The following is a 22,914-nucleotide window of genomic DNA, read 5'->3' as shown; positions in this document are numbered from 1 at the left end:
GTTCTTGTTATGCTCGTAGTTTTCGAACCGTAGCTCCGATTTGATCGTGTCCTACATGAAACTTGTTTAGGATCTCGTGTAGTTTCATTTTCTCTTGCTGGTTGTTTGTTTTGAAGTGATCGTAGCCGTCGTTGCACACATATTGCATTCATGCCATCATATCTGGCGGTGCTTGTATCTTTTGAACCGTAGCTCCGTCGGAGATGTTCTTTACGTGTAGATTGCTTGCCTTGACGCGTAGAATCACGTGAACCTATTTGTTTTGCTGTTTAACAACTAATTAAAGGTGTTAATTCAGATCTGGACAGAATTGTAAATTAACATGTGAGGTCGTCTCGGAGATGCTATATGTCGTTTCCAACCTCATTTAAAATGCCTAGATAGGTAGTTTATTTACGCTTCACCTCTTGCCATGTTTAAACACATTTAATATTGCCGTGTGTTTAATCGGGATAGAACTAAATAATTAAACGTGGAGTTTCGTCAATATGCAACCCGTTGCATATTGAGCTTCACTTAATGTGTAGTGTTTGATTGTTGTGATTGTCATGCCTTGCATTAGACCGTTCATGCATCATGTGTTTCTTGCATCGTGTGGTGTATATTGTGTGTTGATGCTTGTTTCCGTTTCCCTCCGTCTCGATAGAGTTCCGCAAGCGTGTCGGATGTGAGGACCCGTTCGACTACGTCGGTTCGTCTGCTTCACGGAGGCATTCTTCTTCCAAGCGGGATCTCAGGCAAGATGATCATTTCCCCAGATACCATTACTATCATTGCCATGCTAGTTTTACCGTCTCTATTGTTATGTCTCGTTGCCTACCACATGCTAAATATTAGCCTCTCAACAATGCCATGAAACCTTCAACCTGTTCGACCTAGCAAACCACTGATTGGCTATGTTACTGCTTGCTTAACCCTTTTGATAGCGTTGCTAGTTGCAGGTGCAGTTGCTTCCATGTGATTACATGGGTTCCTTGTCATATCACTATATTAATGCTATTTAATTTAATGCACCTATATACTCGGTAAAAGGTGGAAGGCTCGGCCTTTTTAGCCTGGTGTTTTGTTCCACCTTGCCCCCTTAGTTACCGGCTACCGGTGTTATGTTCCATAAATGAGCGCTCCTAACACGATCGGGGTTGTTATGGGGACCCCCTTGATAATTCGTTTTAGATTAAAGCTGGTCTGGCAAGGCCCAACTTTGGTACTACATTTGCCTAATCACTAATGAACTGCATAGGGAGTAATTAACCCGAGGATATTTAATCAACCCCCGGGCCAGTGCTCCTCATGAGTGTTGGTCCACCCACCTAGCAGTCGGCGGTGCCACCACGGGGCAACTCGAGGTTTGGTTCCCGTCCACTTTGCATAGACGGTGTGTCCTGAGAACGAGATACGCGGCTCCTATCGGGTTCGTCGACACACCGGGTGGCCTTGCTGGATTAGTTTTACCTTTGACGAGATATCTTGTGCATCGGGATTCCAGTGATGCTTTGGGTAATCTCAGAGTTGAGGTTTTCCACTAGGGAATCCGACGAGATCACGAGCTTCGTGATTGAGGATTTCTATGCGGCTTGTGGTAATCTGTGATGGACTAGTTGGAGCACCCCTGCAGGGTTAAATCTTTCGGAAAGCCGTGCCCGCGGTTATGTGGCAACGTGGATACTTTGTTTAACACTGGTTCTAGATAACTTGAAGTTAACTTAATTAAAATATGTCAACTGTGTGCGTAACCGTGACTGTCTCTTTTGTGAGTTCTTTCTCCGATCGAGGACATGGTGGGGTTATGTCTGACGTAGGTAGGTGTCAGGATCATTCATTTGATCATCAGTAGTTCACGTCTGTAATGCGTAGATCTTCCCCCCCTTATTTCTAGTACTCGTAAGTTTAGCCACCAAATATATGCTTAGCCGCTGCTGCAACCTCACCACTTAACCATGTCTCACCCATTAAGCTTTGCTAGTCTTGATACCTTTGGAAATGAGATTGTTGAGTCCCCCGTGGCTCACAGATTACTACAACACCAGTTTGCAGGTACAGGTAAAGGTTACTTGACGCGAGCGCGTTGATTGTTCATTTGGAGTTGCTTCTTCTTCTTCTTCTTCTTCGATCTAGGATGGGTTCCAGGCCGGCAGCCTGGGATAGCAAGGATGGACATCGTTCTTCTTTTGTCGTTTGTTTTCGTCCGTAGTCGGACCCTGCTCTTACTCTTGATGATTATGTAATGTACTGATGTGACTCTGATGTAGCTTGTGGCGAGTGTAAGCCAACTCTTTATATATATATCTCATATTTTCAGTACATGTACTTGTAACGATATCCATTCTTGCGACACGACGGGATGCGTTTCTATCCCTGACGAGGCCCTCGTGCCAAATTGAGGATTGGGTCGCATCTTGGGCGTGACAAGTTGGTATCAGAGCAAGGACCGACCTAGGAGCCCCCTTGATTGATCGAACATGGCCGAGTCGAGTCTAGTGAAAACTATTTGAGTCTTAGTTATATATCGGAGAGTAGGATTCTTTTTTCTCCTCTTCTATGCTCTGGTGAGGAATCTTGATGTAATATTTTAGTTCTACTCCTCTTCTCACTCAAAAAATTTTTAGGATCACGCGGATATTCTTGGGATCTATATGATGCCGATGTGACGGAGTTCTGTCTTGGTGCCTCCTGTCTGACTTGATTTTCTTCCGGGGAGTTGAGCTCCAGGGGATTCTTGAGCACATCGTTATCATTCAGATTTCTTAGTATCTCAGGACGAAGGATGTTCGTAATTGCTTCAATACTAGTAGTGGCGAGATAACCCCGATGTCCCCAGTACTGGTGCAGATTGTTCGGGAGTACTGCCATACTTTGTATTGTTGTGATCACGAGGGTGTGTTGTAGATGAAGGTCTGAGATTCTGGTTGTGTGTTGACGGATGTGATACAAGTGACGGGTTAGTATAGGAGTTGTGTGATATTACTCCTTGTATCCGTGTACCAGATTGCATGACCAGATATTTCGGGAATTCATAGGTGGGAATTCAAGTAGTTGCTTATAGGACAATCTTCCAACAAATGAATGATGTTAGGTTGGGGTTCGACATCTAGTGGATTCGTTTGTTCATGGTCGACTTACAGCGGTACACGTTGTGTCTTAAAGAGTCCTTGTAGCTTGCTACGACTCGGGGACGCTTCGTATGTCGGGTGCACTGCCTTGCACTTGATGGCCACTGTAAAATCGAGCCCGTGCGATCTTGTCCACGAAAATATCGGACGAAGTCTTTCTCATGAGTTTGTTCTGGCTTGCTTCATAAGCCGCACCCTTTGTTTTGTTGAAATTTGGTAATTCAGGTTGCTTCGATGTCAAGTGGTGATTTCAGATCTTTTCTAAGCAGTGTTCTCATATTCATATGAGAGTGCTAATCCTTTTGCTCAATCAATCGTCTTATCAATTCTTGTCTACCGGAGTTGTCATATCAATTCTTTTCCTACCGGTGTGCTTCTCTTAAGTGAATTCAACCCTCTCCAATTTGCAAGATCCTTCTCTCATTTTATTCCGGAGTTCATCTCATCCGTCCCCAGTTGTCTTTGTTTTTCCCTGCCCTCCCGCCCTTTTTCTTCAGTGATTCAATTTTCATCCAAGAGTTTTCTTTTCATTGTGCTTCCGTTGTCTGTTCTTTTCTCTCTTACCCAGTGATTCGTTGTGAAGATTCTCAGGAGCTTCATGTTCATCTTTGTTCATTCTTGTCTTCCTTACCGGTGAATTTAATTCAGTTGTCCGTGTCATCATATCCTTTTCATCCTTGTAATTCTTTCCCATGTTGGAAACTTTTATCAGTCTATCTTCTTGTTGTCATTTCTCTCTATTCTATCCGGAGTGTTGAAGTTATCTCAGAATTCTTGTTCTCGGTTCTTTTAAGTATTTCGAGGTTCTCAACCTCATCTAGTTCTCTTCATACCGGTGCAATATCTCTTTCTAGCAATCTTTTCTAACGGTGGTTTCTTTGAGTGGGCCCATAACCCACAGGTTTTCCAGGATCTTACCTGACTATTTAATCTTTTCCGGAGATCATTAATTCTTTTCAACTACGACGTAAGTGGGATTTTCATCAGTCATATTCCTTCGTCAAGATCTATTTGAATTAATTCTCATATTGGCTCAACCTTGCATGTTTCTTTTATTCCGGAGTGTCTCAGTATTCTTGGTGATGTTCTTCTTGTCATTCTCTCCTTTGAATATTCGAAGGAGTGTTCCTCGTAAATCTTGCTCCGTTCTTGTGAAGATTGTCATCTCAACTTCGTGTTACCCTCTCATTATTTCCAATAATGAGTAATCCCTTTCGTGCTATCCGGTGCATTTCGGAGTTGTTTTTATTCTCGATCCTCCAAAGGCCATCATTTTAGAAGATTCTTCGTTCTCAGCTTTCAGCTTTCATCCTCAATTCTTCTCCATTGTTGTCTCTTCGTTCGTCTCTCGTTTATTCGGTGCCTTGTTCAAGTTTTCTCTCAGGTGGCTTATGTTCTCTTCATTCTCATGTATCTCCATTAATTCTTGGTATTCCCATTCAATTGTGAATTCGCACCGGTGCCTCTTTCAAGATTTCTTCTAATTTGTGCTCATATCTCTCCTTAATCATTTCAACAAGAATAAGTTGTATGCTAATTCCGTTGCTTGTCATCAATTAAACTTGATGAAGGGTTAGCATAACATAATTCTTATTCTTGTTTCATCAAATGATCTTAATTCTTCTTCCGGAGTGACTCATGATATCAATTCTTTTCTCATCTATCCGTTCTCTTGCATTCCCAAGTGCATTTGGTCTTCCTTTATCCTTTGAGGTGGTATTATAGCCTTCTTGTTAGTGTAGGAGCCTCAGAGAGTTTTCCTTTCAAGAATGAGATAATTAAACCCACCAATTCTATGATCATGAGATATTTCAACCCATGATTTCTTCATTGAGCTATCTTGGTTTGGATTTCACCTAAAGCTTTTCCTATGGATTATGCTATCATGGTGCTTGTCTTTAATCCAAGTTCTCAATGCACCCTCTTGGTGTATGAAGTTTTCTTGTCTTTGCTTTCAACTATCCTTGTTTCTTTTAGTGGTTGTTTGTCACCTCATAAATGTTGTGATGATTCCCATAAGCCCACTTTTGTCTTGTTCTTTTTGTTGTTGTTTTTTCAACAACTTCGTCCAATTCTTCTTGCAAGAATGCTTGTCAAGTTCATTGGAGTTAGTAGTTGTCATTCTCTCTTCATTCTCTTCTTCCGTATGAGCTAGTTCCTATTCTATTGTTCCGGAGGCTTTGTGATGTTGCTCTTTTGGGTCAATCTTGTTGTTCTACCAAGATCGTGGTGTCCCCTTGCTCTATTTAGTTGTTTGTTATGTATATTGTCTAATTCTTCCACCTGCCGAATTTTTTGTCCCATTTTCCTACCGAAGTGCTGCCGAAATTTTCCGTGAATTCTTGCTTCTTTCTCATGTCATTCATCATCTCCTTGCAACCTTCAAGGATCGTTGGTTTCACTCGTTTGTCAAAAAGTGACTAAATTTTACCTCTTGTTCTTTCTCATCCTCTCCCCCTTTCATTCTTGGATCTCGGGGCGAGATCCTGTTGTAGTGTAGCAGAGTTGTGACAACCCGATGCCGACGTTCCAGAAGATTCCCTTTCCTTTCCGTTTTCGTCGTGTGTCTATTTTATTCTGTCGCATCATCATCGCATCATGCGCATCATCAGCATTGCATCGGCATCTCCGTCGCCGCCGGTTTTCAAAACTTGCATCCGTTATTAGTAGCCGCTTCTCTTCGCGTTCGTCGTTGTTTGTTTCGAGTCCGACCGCACACGCACGCTCCCACGGCACCGTCGTAACCCTGTTTTTAAAGTGTGCGTAAAACTTTCTCTGATTGAGTCAAAGCTTGATGTGCGGTCTTAATTAGTTATCGCTAGACCGTCTGTCGAATTTCGTCGCGATCGGAGACCGTCTGGTACCCGAACGGTCGACCGTACCGGCACCGTATTCGGTCTACCGTCGGACGTCTATCGGTGTTTTAAAATTCGTGTCGCGCCGCCCGTTTTCCCTCTCGTCTCCGGGTGCCCCCGCTACACGGCCGCGTACCCATTCCCGCGTTCGGAATCGTCCGAATCCGACCCCGCGGTTGGATCCGGAACGAAATTCCGGCTAACCTAGCCCCCCGTTTGTCTATATAAAGACGCCCAAGCATTTATTTCAGCCCCCCCTCTCTCTCGGCCTCGAAAACCGTGCATACCCTAACCCTATCCACTCTCTCTCCTCCCTCCCTCCTCTGCGCAGCCGCCGGGCCCGCCGAGCCCAGATCGGGCCCGGGCAGGCCCATCTGCCGCCGCCGGCGCCCCGCGTCTGGCCAAGGAGCCCTCTGCCCGGAGCCCCTCATCTCCCTGCCTCAAGCGCCCCTCGCTGGAGGTCGCTGCTGCCTCTCGCCGGAGATCGCCGTGCCCAGCTGCCGGTGCTCGCCGCCCCGACCTGCAGCGTCGTTCCTCCCTGCTGGAGCCCCAACCGTGCTGCATCCATCAGCCCCGACATGCTGCTGCTCCCGAGACCACCGTCGCCCCTCGGCCTCCTGCAACCGCCGGCCGCCGCCCTTGCCCAGATCCGGTGGCGGAGGACCGGATCCGGCCATCCCTCGCGTCGGCAGCCACCGGGGCCCGACGAAGCCGCCGCCACCATTCCCGCGGCCTCCCTGCCGAGCTCCCGTCGGGAGGAGGACGACGGACGAGGTCGGGGGCAGCATTCCCCCGCCCGGGCCTCCTCTACCCCGACCGGCCCAGCTCGCCCCTCCGCATCTCGGCCCAGGCCAGAGCGCCCAGCTCCCCAGGCCGGCCCAATCCCCCAGCTCGGCCTCTCCGCAGCCGGCCCGCACCAGCGTCCCTCCGCCTCGCCTCTCCTCGGCCCATGCTACAAATCCCAACTCCCGCCAGCAAGGTGAGCCCTATCCCTCGCCCCAGGCGTGTAATGCTATGTTGCGCCCACCAGATTCGGCCCGTTAGAGTTTAATAACTTTCCTTTTCGATTAGTGGCATTTCAGGAAAAAACGTATATTGTTTCACCTGTAACTTTTAATCCGTAAGTCGGATCGCGATGATTTTTATATGCTTTTCATGTAGATTTGCGCGTAGAACCCGTTTATAGAACTTGCACATTTATTTGACGTAGTTTAACGTGCCAAATGCAGTGTTTACCATGCTGTCTCAATAGGAAGTGCCCGCATTTATTTTCCGCGCGTGTTTGAATTGCTCGAATGCCATGATAGAAATGCCTATGTTTTAGGGGCTATTTTTCCATGTATTTTAGAGCGGTCACTCGTATTTTTGCGTGTAGGATTTGCCTCTAGTTTATTTTCCCGTATATAGGTTATTCTCCCGCATTATTGCGTGGCATTATTTTGTGTTGCAAACCCCACATATTTTATATGTTTCCGGGGTAGAAAAATATTCCGAGCCCCGTTCGAATTAGTTGTCAACTAGAGAGTTGATCTTGGATGTTTTGTTTAGTCCCTGGTATTTTTAGTTGCAGTAGAAATGCATGTTTAGGTGTTGTTTGCTTTCTCTCAAGTTTCTAGAAATAGTGCTGTTTTAGAAGAGCTGAAATATTTCTAAGTCTGGAATCTGTTATTATTTTGTTGTTGTCTTGTCTTGCTTGCATCTTGTGATCTGTAGCTCTTTTGAGGTTGGTCCAATGGAGTTAGTTGTACCCCTTAGGTTTCTCTGGCATGCTGTAAATTTTCGTGCCATTTGGAGTCCTGTAGCTATGGATTTTGCTGCTGTCAATATGCCTTCAGGCTGAAAACTGCTCTTTCATGAGGTGTAATTTTCACTAAGTCTGAAATAGTGCGTGAGATGCCATTTTGTGTCTTCTTTTCCTAGTGCTCCTTGCTTCCATGCTAGTTGTTGTTAGATGTTTGTAGTAGTGCTTCTTGCCCTCTTCCATGCCATGCCTTGCTTGAGCTTATCGGAGTTGTGTATCCGAAGTTGTGAGGCGTAGAAAATGCTATGTGGCTGATTTTGGCAGATTGTAGTGAGTTCTTGTTATGCTCGTAGTTTTCGAACCGTAGCTCCGATTTGATCGTGTCCTACATGAAACTTGCTTAGGATCTCGTGTAGTTTCATTTTCTCTTGCTGGTTGTTTGTTTTGAAGTGCTCGTAGCCGTCGTTGCATACATATTGCATTCATGCCATCATATCTGGCGATGCTTGTATCTTTTGAACCGTAGCTCCGTTGGAGATGTTCTTTACGTGTAGATTGCTTGCCTTGACGCGTAGAATCACGTGAACCTATTTGTTTTGCTGTTTAACAACTAATTAAAGGTGTTAATTCAGATCTGGACAGAATTGTAAATTAACATGTGAGGTCGTCTCGGAGATGCTATATGTCGTTTCCAACCTCATTTAAAATGCCTAGATAGGTAGTTTATTTACGCTTCACCTCTTGACATGTTTAACCACATTTAATATTGTCGTGTATTTAATCGGGATAGAACTAAATAATTAAACGTGGAGTTTCGTCAATATGCAACCCGTTGCATATTGAGCTTCACTTAATGTGTAGTGTTTGATTGTTGTGATTGTCATGCCTTGCATTAGACCGTTCATGCATCATGTGTTTCTTGCATCGTGTGGTGTATATTGTGTGTTGATGCTTGTTTCCGTTTCCCTCCGTCTCGATAGAGTTCCGCAAGCGTGTCGGATGTGAGGACCCGTTCGACTACGTCGGTTCGTCTGCTTCACGGAGGCATTCTTCTTCCAAGCGGGATCTCAGGCAAGATGATCATTTCCCCAGATACCATTACTATCATTGCCATGCTAGTTTTACCGTCTCTATCGTTATGTCTCGTTGCCTACCACATGTTAAATATTAGCCTCTCAACAATGCCATGAAACCTTCAACCTGTTCGACCTAGCAAACCACTGATTGGCTATGTTACTGCTTGCTTAACCCTTTTGATAGCGTTGCTAGTTGCAGGTGCAGTTGCTTCCATGTGATTACATGGGTTCCTTGTCATATCACTATATTAATGCTATTTAATTTAATGCACCTATATACTTGGTAAAAGGTGGAAGGCTCGGCCTTTTTAGCCTGGTGTTTTGTTCCACCTTGCCCCCTTAGTTACCGGCTACCGGTGTTATGTTCCATAAATGAGCGCTCCTAACACGATCGGGGTTGTTATGGGGACCCCCTTGATAATTCGTTTTAGATTAAAGCTGGTCTGGCAAAGGCCCAACTTTGGTACTACATTTGCCTAATCACTAATGAACTGCATAGGGAGTAATTAACCCGAGGATATTTAATCAACCCCCGAGCCAGTGCTCCTCATGAGTGTTGGTCCACCCACCTAGCAGTCGGCGGTGCCACCACGGGGCAACTCGAGGTTTGGTTCCCGTCCACTTTGCATAGATGGTGTGTCCTGAGAACGAGATAGGCGGCTCCTATCGGGTTCGTCGACATACCGGGTGGCCTTGCTGGATTAGTTTTACCTTTGACGAGATATCTTGTGCATCGGGATTCCGGTGATGCTTTGGGTAATCTCAGAGTTGAGGTTTTCCACTAGGGAATCCGACGAGATCGCGAGCTTCGTGATTGAGGATTTCTATGCGGCTTGTGGTAATTTGTGATGGACTAGTTGGAGCACCCCTGCAGGGTTAAATCTTTCGGAAAGCCGTGTCCGCGGTTATGTGGCAACGTGGATACTTTGTTTAACACTGGTTCTAGATAACTTGAAGTTAACTTAATTAAAATATGCCAACTGTGTGCGTAACCGTGACTGTCTCTTTCGTGAGTTCTTTCTCCGATCGAGGACACGGTGGGGTTATGTCTGACGTAGGTAGGTGTCAGGATCATTCATTTGATCATCAGTAGTTCACGTCCGTAATGCGTAGATCTCCCCCCCCCCTTATTTCTGGTACTCGTAAGTTTAGCCACCAAATATATGCTTAGCCGCTGTTGAAACCTCACCACTTAACCATGTCTCACCCATTAAGCTTTGCTAGTCTTGATACCTTTGGAAATGAGATTGCTGAGTCCCCCGTGGCTCACAGATTACTACAACACCAATTGCAGGTACAGCGCAAGGTTACTTGACGCGAGCGCGTTGATTGTTCATTTGGAGTTGCTTCTTCTTCTTCTTCTTCTTCGATCTAGGATGGGTTCCAGGCCGGCAGCCTGGGATAGCAAGGATGGACATCGTTCTTCTTTTGTCGTTTGTTTTCATCCGTAGTCGGACCCTGCTCTTACTCTTGATGATTATGTAATGTACTGATGTGACTCTGATGTAGTTTGTGGCGAGTGTAAGCCAACTCTTTATATATATCTCATCTTTTCAGTACATGTACTTGTAACGATATCCATTCTTGCGACACGACGGGATGCGTTTCTATCCCTGACGAGGCCCTCGTGCCAAATTGAGGATAGGGTCGCATCTTGGGCGTGACACTCGTCCACGAGCTCAAGTATACACCCAGGTCTGTCTACAGAATCCTCTGCAGTGCGCTCGCGCCAATCAAAGGCCATGATGATGAAGAAGATGTCGTAGGCCTCATGAAGAATACCCTCTTCAACATCATTCATGGTATTCCTATCAACATGCATAATTTCTTCTTGAGGACTTTGGCCGGCAATGCTATGTGTCCTTTTGATCACAAGATATATGCCCCATGGATCATGAGAATCATTAGGACAAGAACAGGTATCAACTTCCACGTTGATTTCCAAAACCATGTTGGCTATATGCCTCCTATCCGGGTCAACAAGAAGACTTTCGAGCCCATTGAAGGAAAAGGAAAATCAGTGATTGAAGAAGGCAGTAGGCCCCTTGATGGCCAGTTCAGAGAGCCAGAAGCTTATTCTTCATGGGATGATACTGAGACTCGTCCGGCAAGCCCCGTTCCTCCTCGAGTGATGAATACAAGAGAGCTCCTCCTCGGTCTTCACCAGAAGGTGGATCGCAATCACAAGTGGGTCAAACGCCAGTTTGGCGCCATTGTGAAAACCCTCACTGAAACACAGAACTCTGTGAAGCTCAACCATCACTATCTGCATGAGGTTTTTGATCGCACCTGGGCTATACTTGCACATCTGAAGACTCAGACCGATCTTGAAGAAATGGACTTTGAGCGAGACTTTGACTGGTCGTGGCCTCCCAAGAAGAAGTTCAGGCCTATTCCAGTTCCAGACCTTGAAGACAGCTCCTTTTCTTCATTCCGCACTGCTGAAACTGATGAAGAATAGCTTGACACTGCTACCGGTCCAAGGAAGAAGACTACTCCCAAGAAGCATCACGGCTCTTCCTCAACCGCCAAGAAGTGAAGTCTTCACGGGCGTTAGTCCTCAGTTTATCCCTTTTTGTCACTTGATGACAAAGAGGGAGAAACTTGAGAGTTAGTCTTCAAGCGGGATATTTTTGGGGCTTATGAACTATATTTAAGTTACAAACTCTTGGCTCTTCTGAAGTTTTTATGTAATGAGTTGTAACTTAAGCCCGATGGTACTCTAACGCTTTTGAACGTTTTTCTTCGCATGCTTATTCCTCAAGTTTTAATGCACGCATGCTGGAATTCGTCAGATACCATTTGTCATCATGCATTTTCATTTTCTTCATATGATATGTTACATGTATGCATGTTTACAAGACTCAGGGGGAGATCTCCATGATATAAATCATCAATGTGCATTTGCTGTGAAAAGCAAAATCCTCACGATATGCACATCTTCAGGGGGAGTCTCTCTTAATCTTGATTTCAAATTCCTCAAATGAGTATTTACACTTCATATTTTTTATCCCTGTTGAAGACTTAACCTAATTGTCATCAACCACCAAAAAGGGGGAGATTGTAAGTGCATCTAGTGCCCCTTAGTGATTTTGGTGGTTTGAAGACTTATAGGTTAAGTATCTAATGTGTTTATAAGTGTACACATGATCTATAAGTCATTGAGGAGTTTGAGATATTTGAAGAATATCGACCCCTAAAAATATATATCTTCGGTTGAAGAAATTGGCCTGAAGCTGAAGAAATGAATCACGAGGAATCTGCGATGAAATTGATATTCCTCATGAAGATACTGAAATTGAGGAATCGGGTGTGTCCTGAAGAAAATCACTCTGAAGAATTTGAAGCATGAAGATTTACTCTTTCTGTTTTATTTTCTTCGCATTTGAGTAATAGGAACACCGTACTGTTAAAGGGGGTCGAAGTTACACTTTGGAATGAATTTCCTCATGATGCTCAACCCAAGCCTAATCCTATCAAAAGCCTCAAGTGAGGAATACGAGTGACATGAGGACTCTCACAGTTGAGGGTTCCGACCGTTTCGATAGCCACGCCAAGTCATTGGTCTTATCCACTCCAACGGTCATATTATTTAAGGGCATTAGTGTCAAATCATGTCGGGATGCTCCCAGGCTATAAATAGCCACCCCCCACAACCACTAGCTGGTTGGCTGCTCCGTTAGAAACTGACACTTGTCATAAGAGCAACCCAATTCCTCAGAGTCTTCGAGAGTAATTCATCAGTGAGGAAATACACCATACACCGAAACCACAAACCAAACCTAGTGATTGAGCATCACTGAAGAAGTTGTTCCTGTGTGGGACTGAAGCCTTTTACCTTTGAGGACTGTGCATCCTCTAGATGGTTAGGCGTCATGGTCTAGAGCTTTCGAGCAGTCAATTGTGGATCGCGGGGTGACCAAGTTTGTGAGGGTTTGGAAGTCTGCCCTGAAGACTTACCACGAGTGTTGGGCGAGGACTGTGTGTTCTTAGCCCAAGGAGAACACGGTAGGGACTATGTGTCTCGGGACTGTGTGTCCTTTGCTTTCAATACCAAGCCGCTCCAAACTAGATGTACGACTGTCACAGCAGTTGGAACTGGGTCATCAACGACTGTCTTCACTGAGAAATGGGTTCTAATTCCTGAACTCATTACTTTCCTCGTATTATGTGTTGATGACTTTCACTGCTATTGTTTGAAGAATTTGCTGAAGACTTTCTCTGAATTTCCTCAACCCCAAATTCTTCACGTCAGTCAATCCTCATCTGTATTCTGCGTGCCTGCTCACAATGCAATCTGTTTTCACATTCTTCACTCCGAAAAACTGCTGTTGTGAAACTTTGCACTTCTGATCCTTTACTGTTTCCGCTGTAAGTTAGTCATCAATGAGGAATTTCCTCAAAAGGAATTTCCTCAGTGATGAAATTCTAAAAATCTCCTATTCACCCCCCTCTAGTCGATATAACGCACTTTCAGATACCATGATCGAATCTCGGGCAAGTATCATACCGGTAGACAAAGGGAATTGCATATGGGATTGATTGAATCCTTGACATCGTGGTTCATCCGATGAGATCATCGTGGAACATGTGAGAACCAACATGGATATCCAGACCCGTTGTTGGTTATTTACCGGAGAGATGTCTCGGTCATGTCTGCATGTCTCCCGAACCCGTAGGGCCTGCACACTTAAGGTTCGATGATGCTAGGGTTATAGGGAAATACTGTACGTGGTTACTGAAGGTTGTTCAGAGTCCCGGATGAGATCCCAGATGTCATGAGGAGCTTCGAAATGGTCCGGAGGTAAAGATTGATATATAGGAAGTCCTGTTTTAGTCACCGAAAAAGTTTCGGGCTCATCGGTAGTGTATCGGGAGTGCCAGGAGGGTGCCGGAGGACCCCCGGGAGGGGTGTGAAGACCAAAGGAGTCCATGGGTTGTTAGAGGAGGTGGACCAGCCCTTATTGGGCTGACCAAGGCCTTCCCTAAGGGCCCATGCGGCTAGGGATAAGGAGATAATGCAAAAGGAGGTTTAGAAGGAAGGGATCCACCTCCCTTGTGGGAAGTGAACTCCTCCCTTAGCTCGGCCGAACCCCTCCTCCTTGGAGAAGAGCCAAGGCAGCCCTCCCTCTCCCTCCTCCTATATATACTTGAGGTTTTGGGATTTTTGAGGAAAAAAACAATTCATCTCTCTCCCACGGCGCAACCCTACCTCTCTCTTCTTCCTCCCCCACAACGCTTGGCGAAGCCGTGCCGGAGTACCATGTAGCTCCACCGTCACCACACCGTCGTGCTGTCAGAGCTCTCCCTCAACCTCTCCCTCTTCCTTGCTGGATCAAGGCGTAGGAGACGTCACCGGGCTGAATGTGTGTTGAACGCGGAGGTGCCGTGGTTCGGCACATAGATCGGAATCCGCCACGATCTGAATCGCTGCGAGTACGACTCCATCAACCACGTTCATAGTAACGCTTCCACTTAGCTATCTTCAAAGGTATGAAGATGCTCTACCCCTTTGCTCGTTGCTGGTTTCTCCATAGATAGATCCTTGCATGGCGTAGGTGTTGGAATTATGCCCTAGAGGCAATAATAAATGTATAGTTATTATTATAATTCCTGTATCAAGATAATAGTTTATTATCCATGCTATAATTGTATTGAATGAAGACTCATTTACATGTGTGGATACATAGACAAAACACCGTCCCTAGCATGCCTCTAGTTGGCTAGCCAGTTGATCGATGATAGTCAGTGTCTTCTGATTATGAACAAGGTGTTGTTGCTTGATAACTGGATCACGTCATTGGGAGAATCACATGATGGACTAGACCCAAACTAATAGACGTAGCATGTTGATCGTGTCATTTTGTTGCTACTGTTTTCTACGTGTCAAGTATTTATTCCTATGACCATGAGATCATATAACTCACTGACACCGGAGGAATGCTTTGTGTGTATCAAACGTCGCAACGTAACTGGGTGACTATAAAGATGCTCTACAGGTATCTCCGAAGGTGTTAGTTGAGTTAGTATGGATCAAGACTGGGATTTGTCACTCCGTGTGACGGAGAGGTATCTCGGGGCCCACTCGGTAATACAACATCACACACAAGCCTTGCAAGCAATGTAACTTAGTGTAAGTTGCGGGATCTTGTATTACGGAACGAGTAAAGAGACTTGCCGGTAAACGAGATTGAAATAGGTATGCGGATACTGACGATCGAATCTCGGGCAAGTAACATACCGAAGGACAAAGGGAATGACATACGGGATTATACGAATCCTTGGCACTGAGGTTCAAACGATAAGATCTTCGTAGAATATGTAGGATCCAATATGGGCATCCAGGTCCCGCTATTGGATATTGACCGAGGAGTCTCTCGGGTCATGTCTACATAGTTCTCGAACCCGCAGGGTCTGCACACTTAAGGTTCGACGTTGTTTTATGCGTATTTGAGTTATATGGTTGGTTACCGAATGTTGTTCGGAGTCCCGGATGAGATCACGGACGTCACGAGGGTTTCCGGAATGGTCCGGAAACGAAGATTGATATATAGGATGACCTCATTTGATTACCGGAAGGTTTTCGGAGTTACCGGGAATGTACCGGGAATGACGAATGGGTTCCGGGAGTTCACCGGAGGGGGGCAACCCACTCCGGGGAAGCCCATAGGTATTTGTGGGGGTCACACCAGCCCTTAGTGGGCTGGTGGGACATCCCACCAAATCCTATGCGCCAAGGAATAAAAATCAAAGGAAGAAAGAAAAAAAAAGGAAGAAGTGGGAAAGGGGAAGGACTCCCTCCCACCAAAACAAGTAGGACTCGGTTTGGGGGGGAGAGTCCTCCCCCTGGCTCGGCCGACCCCTTGGGGTTCCCTTGGACCCCAAGGCAAGGTCCCCCTCCCTCCTCCTATATATATGGGGCTTTTAGGGCAGATTTGAGACGACTTTCTCACGGCTGCCCGACCACATACCTCCATAGCTTTTCCTCTAGATCATGTTTCTGCGGAGCTCGGGCGGAGCCCTGCTGAGACAAGATCATCACCAACCTCCGGAGCGCCGTCACGCTGCCGGAGAACTCTTCTACCTCTCCGTCTCTCTTGCTGGATCAAGAAGGCCGAGATCATCGTCGAGCTGTACGTGTGCTGAACGCGGAGGTGCCGTCCGTTCGGTACTAGATCGTGGGACTGATCGCGGGATTGTTCGCGGGGCGGATCGAGGGACGTGAGGACGTTCCACTACATCAACCGCGATCTCTAATCGCTTCTGCTGTATGATCTACAAGGGTACGTAGATCACTCATCCCCTCTCATAGATGGACATCACCATGATAGGTCTTCGTGCGCGTAGGAAAATTTTTGTTTCCCATGCGACGTTTCCCAACAGTGGTATCAGAGCTAGGTTCATGCGTAGATGTCTTCTCGAGTAGAACACAAAAGGTTTTGTGGGCGGTGATGTGCGTTTTGCTGCCCTCCTTAGTCTTTTCTTGATTCCGCGGTATTGTTGGATTGAAGCGGCTTGGACCGACATTACTCGTACGCTTACGAGAGACTGGTTTCATCGTTACGAGTAACCCCCTTTGCTCAAAGATGACTGGCAAGTGACGGTTTCTCCAACTTTAGTTGAATCGGATTTGACCGAGGAGGTCCTTGGATGAGGTTAAATAGCAACTCATATATCTCCGTTGTGGTGTTTGCGTAAGTAAGATGCGATCCTACTAGATACCCTTGGTCACCACGTAAAACATGCAACAACAAAATTAGAGGACGTCTAACTTGTTTTTGCAGGGTATGATTGTGATGTGATATGGCCAACGATGTGATGTGATATATTGGATGTATGAGATGATCATGTTGTAATAGAAATATCGACTTGCACGTCGATGGTACGGCAACCGGCAGGAGCCATAGGGTTGTCTTTATACTAACATATGTGCTTGCAGATGCGTTTACTATTTTGCTAGGATGTAGCTTTAGTAGTGATAGCATAAGTAGCACGACAACCCCGATGGCGACACGTTGATGGAGATCATGATGATGGAGATCATGGTGTGGCGCTGGTGACAAGAAGATCGTGCCGGTGCTTTGGTGATGGAGATCAAGAAGCACGTGATGATGGCCATATCATGTCACTTATGAATTGCATGTGATGTTAATCCTTTTATGCACCTTATTTTGCTTAGAACGACGGTAGCATTATGAGGTGATCTCTCACTAAAATTTCAAGACGAAATTGTGTTCTCCCCGACTGTGCACCGTTGCTACAGTTCGTCGTTTCGAGACACCACGTGATGATCGGGTGTGATAGACTCAACGTTCACATACAACGGGTGCAAAACAGTTGCGCACGCAGAACACTCGGGTTAAGCTTGACGAGCCTAGCATGTGCAGACATGGCCTCGGAACACATGAGACCGAAAGGTCGATCATGAATCATATAGATGATATGATTAGCATAGGGATGCTTACCACTGAAACTACTCCCGACTCACGTGATGATCGGACTTGGGATAGTGTAGGTGGATCATGAACCACTCAAATGACTAGAGAGATGTACTTTTTGAGTGGGATTTTAGCATGTAATTTGATTAAGTTGAACTCTAATTATCTTGAACATAGTCTAAGTCCACTTTGAATATATTTGTGTTGTAGATCATGGCTCACGCAAGTGTCATCCTCAATTTTAATACGTTCCTAGAGAAAGCTAAGTTGAAAGATGATGGAAGCAACTTTGTAGACTGGGCTCGTAATCTTAAAGCTAATCTTACAAGCTGGAAAGAAGGATTATGTCCTTAATGCTGCGCTAGGAGATGAACCACCCGCTACGGCTGATCAGGATGTTAAGAACGCTTGGTTAGCGCGTAAGGAGGACTACTCAATAGTTCAATGTGCAGTCCTGTATGGCTTAGAACCGGGACTTCAACGTCGCTTTGAGCGTCATGGAGCATTTGAGATGTTCCAGGAGTTGAAGTTCATCTTTCAGAAGAACGCCCGGATCGAGAGGTATGAGACCTCCGATAAATTCTATGCTTGCAAGATGGAGGAAAACTCGTCTGTCAGTGAACATGTGCTCAAAATGTCTGGGTACTCAAACCGTCTAGCTGAACTGGGGATTGAACTCCCGCAAGAAGCTATCACTGACAGAATCCTCCAATCACTGCCGCCAAGCTATAAAAGCTTTGTGTTGAACTACAACATGCAAGGGATGAACAAGTCTCCCGGCGAGTTGTTTGCGATGCTGAAAGTCGCAGAGTCTGAACTCCGTAAAGAACATCAAGTGTTGATGGTGAGCAAGACCACTAGTTTCAAGAGAAACGGCAAAGGCAAGAAGGGCAATTCGAAGAAGAGCGGCAAGCCCGTTGCCAATCCGCCAAAGAAACCCAAGGCTGGACCTAAGCCTGAAACAGAGTGCTTCTATTGCAAGGGTATGGGTCACTGGAAGCGCAATTGCCCCAAGTATCTGGCAGATAAGAAGGCGGGCAAAGAAAAATCAGGTATATTTGATATACATGTTATTGATGTGTACTTAACCAGCTCTCGTAGTAGTGCCTGGGTATTCGATACCGGTTCTGTTGCTCACATTTGCAACTCGAAGCAGGAACTGCGGAATAGACGGAGGCTGGCGAAAGACGAAGTGACGATGCGCGTAGGAAACGGTTCCAAGGTTGATGCAATCGCCGTCGGCACCGTGTCACTTCAACTACCATCGGGATTAGTGATGAACTTAAATCATTGTTATTTAGTGCCTGCGTTGAGCATGAACATTATATCTGGATCTTGTTTATTGCGAGACGGTTACTCTTTTAAGTCTGAGAATAATGGTTGTTCTATTTCTATGAGTAACATCTTTTATGGTCATGCACCGAATGTGAGAGGATTGTTCATATTGAATCTCGATAGCGATACGCATATACATAACATTGAGACCAAAAGAGTTAGAGTAAACAATGATAGCGCCATATTTTTGTGGCACTGCCGCTTGGGTCATATTGGTGTAAAGTGCATGAAGAAACTCCATGCCGATGGACTTTTGGAGTCACTTGACTTTGATTCACTTGACACGTGCGAACCATGCCTCATGGGCAAGATGACTAAAACTCCGTTCTCCGGAACAATGGAGCGTGCAAGTGACTTGTTGGAAATCATACATACCGATGTGTGTGGTCCGATGAGCGTGGAGGCACGCGGCGGATATCGTTATTTTCTCACCTTCACTGACGATTTGAGTAGATATGGTTATGTCTACTTAATGAAGCACAAGTCTGAAACATTTGAAAAGTTCAAGCAATTTCAGAGTGAAGTAGAAAATCATCGTAACAAGAAGATCAAGTTCCTACGATCTGATCGTGGGGGTGAATATCTGAGTTTCGAGTTTGGTACTCACTTAAGACAATGTGGAATTGTTTCGCAGTTAACACCGCCTGGAACACCACAGCGTAATGGTGTGTCCGAACGTCGTAATCGTACTTTATTAGAAATGGTGCGATCTATGATGTCTCTTACTGATTTGCCGTTATCGTTTTGGGGTTATGCATTAGAAACAGTTGCATTCACTTTAAATAGGGCACCATCGAAGTCCGTTGAGACGACACCATACGAACTGTGGTATGGCAAAAGGCCAAAGTTGTCGTTTCTTAAAGTTTGGGGATGTGATGCTTATGTCAAAAAGCTTCAGCCTGAAAAGCTGGAACCCAAAGCGGAAAAGTGCGTCTTCATAGGCTACCCAAAAGAGACAGTTGGGTACACCTTCTATCTCAAATCCGAGGGCAAAGTGTTTGTTGCTAAGAACGGAACTTTTCTCGAGAAGGAGTTTCTCTCGAGAGAATTGAGTGGGAGGAAGATAGAACTTGACGAGGTTGTCGAACCTCTCATCCCTCTGGATGGTGGCGCAGGGCAAGGGGAAACCCCTGTGATTGCGACGCCGGTTGAGGAGGAAGTTAATGATGATGATCATGAAACTCCAGTTCAAGTTTCTGTTGAACCACGCAGGTCGACGAGATCACGCGCTGCTCCAGAGTGGTACGGTAATCCCGTCTTCACAATCATGTTGTTAGACAACAATGAACCTGCAAATTATGAAGAAGCAATGGTGGGCCCAGATTCCAACAAATGGCTAGAAGCCATGAAATCCGAGATAGGATCCATGTATGAGAACAAAGTATGGACTTTGGAGATACTACCTGAGGGCCGCAAGGCTATTCAGAACAAATGGATCTTTAAGAAGAAGACGGACGCTGACGGTAATGTGACCGTTTATAAAGCTCGACTTGTGGCAAAGGGTTTTTCACAAGTTCCAGGAATTGACTACGATGAGACTTTCTCTCCCGTAGCGATGCTTAAGTCCGTCAGAATCATGTTAGCAATAGCTGCATTTTTCGATTATGAAATTTGGCAGATGGATGTCAAAACGGCGATCCTTAACGGTTTCCTTAAGGAAGAGTTGTATATGATGCAACCCGAAGGTTTTGTCGATCCTAAAAATGCTGACAAGGTGTGCAAGCTCCAGCGATCCATTTATGGACTGGTGCAAGCATCTCGGAGTTGGAACAAACGCTTTGATGAGGTGATCAAAGCATTTGGGTTTATACAAGTGGTTGGAGAATCTTGTATTTACAAGAAAGTGAGTGGGAGCTCTGTGGCATTTCTAATATTATATGTGGATGACATATTACTGATTGGAAACAACGTAGAGCTTTTGGAGAGCATAAAAGGTTACTTGAATAAAAGTTTCTCTATGAAGGACCTAGGAGAAGCTGCTTACATTCTAGGCATTAAGATCTATAGGGATAGATCAAAACACCTGATAGGACTTTCACAAAGCACATACCTTGATAAAGTTTTGAAGAGGTTCAAAATGGAACAGTCCAAGAAAGGGTTCTTGCCAGTGTTACAAGGTACGAGATTGAGTAAGACTCAGTGCCCAACAACTGATGAAGATAGAGAGCATATGCGCTCCGTCCCCTATGCTTCAGCCATAGGCTCTATCATGTATGCGATGCTGTGCACTAGACCGGATGTTAGCCTGGCCATAAGTATGGCAGGCAGGTTCCAGAGTAATCCAGGAGTGGATCACTGGACAGCGGTCAAGAATATCCTAAAGTACCTGAAAAGGACTAAGGAGATGTTTCTCGTGTATGGAGGTGACGAAGAGCTCGCCGTAAAAGGTTACGTCGATGCAAGCTTTGACACAGATCCGGACGACTCTAAGTCGCAAACCGGATACGTATTTATTCTTAATGGGGGTGCAGTAAGCTGGTGCAGTTCCAAGCAAAGCGTCGTAGCAGATTCTACATGTGAAGCGGAATACATGGCTGCCTCGGAGGCAGCTAAGGAGGGTGTCTGGATGAAGCAGTTCATGACGGATCTTGGAGTGGTGCCAAGAGCACTGGATCCAATAACCTTGTTCTGTGACAACACTGGTGCCATTGCCTTAGCAAAGGAACCAAGGTTTCACAAGAAGACCAGACACATCAAACGACGCTTCAACCTCATCCGCGACTACGTCGAGGAGGAGGACGTAAATATATGCAAAGTGCACACGGATCTGAATGTAGCAGACCCGCTGACTAAGCCTCTTCCACGGCCAAAACATGATCGACACCAGAACTGTATGGGTGTTAGATTTATTACAATGTAATTCACATGGTGATGTGAGGGCTAGATTATTGACTCTAGTGCAAGTGGGAGACTGTTGGAATTATGCCCTAGAGGCAATAATAAATGTATAGTTATTATTATAATTCCTGTATCAAGATAATAGTTTATTATCCATGCTATAATTGTATTGAATGAAGACTCATTTACATGTGTGGATACATAGACAAAACACCGTCCCTAGCATGCCTCTAGTTGGCTAGCCAGTTGATCGATGATAGTCAGTGTCTTCTGATTATGAACAAGGTGTTGTTGCTTGATAACTGGATCACGTCATTGGGAGAATCACGTGATGGACTAGACCCAAACTAATAGACGTAGCATGTTGATCGTGTCATTTTGTTGCTACTGTTTTATGCGTGTCAAGTATTTATTCCTATGACCATGAGATCATATAACTCACTGACACCAGAGGAATGCTTTGTGTGTATCAAACGTCGCAACGTAACTGGGTGACTATAAAGATGCTCTACAGGTATCTCCGAAGGTGTTAGTTGAGTTAGTATGGATCAAGACTGGGATTTGTCACTCCGTGTGACGGAGAGGTATCTCGGGGCCCACTCGGTAATACAACATCACACACAAGCCTTGCAAGCAATGTAACTTAGTGTAAGTTGCGGGATCTTGTATTACGAAACGAGTAAAGAGACTTGCCGGTAAACGAGATTGAAATAGGTATGCGGATACTGACGATCGAATCTCGGGCAAGTAACATACCGAAGGACAAAGGGAATGACATACGGGATTATACGAATCCTTGGCATTGAGGTTCAAACGATAAGATCTTCGTAGAATATGTAGGATCCAATATGGGCATCCAGGTCCCGCTATTGGATATTGACCGAGGAGTCTCTCGGGTCATGTCTACATAGTTCTCGAACCCGCAGGGTCTGCACACTTAAGGTTCGACGTTGTTTTATGCGTATTTGAGTTATATGGTTGGTTACCGAATGTTGTTCGGAGTCCCGGATGAGATCACGGACGTCACGAGGGTTTCCGGAATGGTCCGGAAACGAAGATTGATATATAGGATGACCTCATTTGATTACCGGAAGGTTTTCGGAGTTACCGGGAATGTACCGGGAATGACGAATGGGTTCCGGGAGTTCACCGGAGGGGGGCAACCCACTCCGGGGAAGCCCATAGGTATTTGTGGGGGTCACACCAGCCCTTAGTGGGCTGGTGGGACAGCCCACCAAATCCTATGCGCCAAGGAAGAAAAATCAAAGGAAGAAAGAAAAAAAAAGGAAGAAGTGGGAAAGGGGAAGGACTCCCTCCCACCAAACCAAGTAGGACTCGGTTTGGGGGGGGAGAGTCCTCCCCCCTGGCTCGGCCGACCCCTTGGGGTTCCCTTGGACCCCAAGGCAAGGTCCCCCTCCCTCCTTCTATATATATGGGGCTTTTAGGGCAGATTTGAGACGACTTTCTCACGGCTGCCCGACCACATACCTCCATAGTTTTTCCTCTAGATCGTGTTTCTGC

The sequence above is a fragment of the Hordeum vulgare genome, chromosome 2H (genome assembly GCF_904849725.1).
Source record: "Hordeum vulgare subsp. vulgare chromosome 2H, MorexV3_pseudomolecules_assembly, whole genome shotgun sequence".
NCBI lineage: Eukaryota > Viridiplantae > Streptophyta > Magnoliopsida > Poales > Poaceae > Hordeum > Hordeum vulgare.
This window is presented reverse-complemented; position numbering follows the sequence as displayed.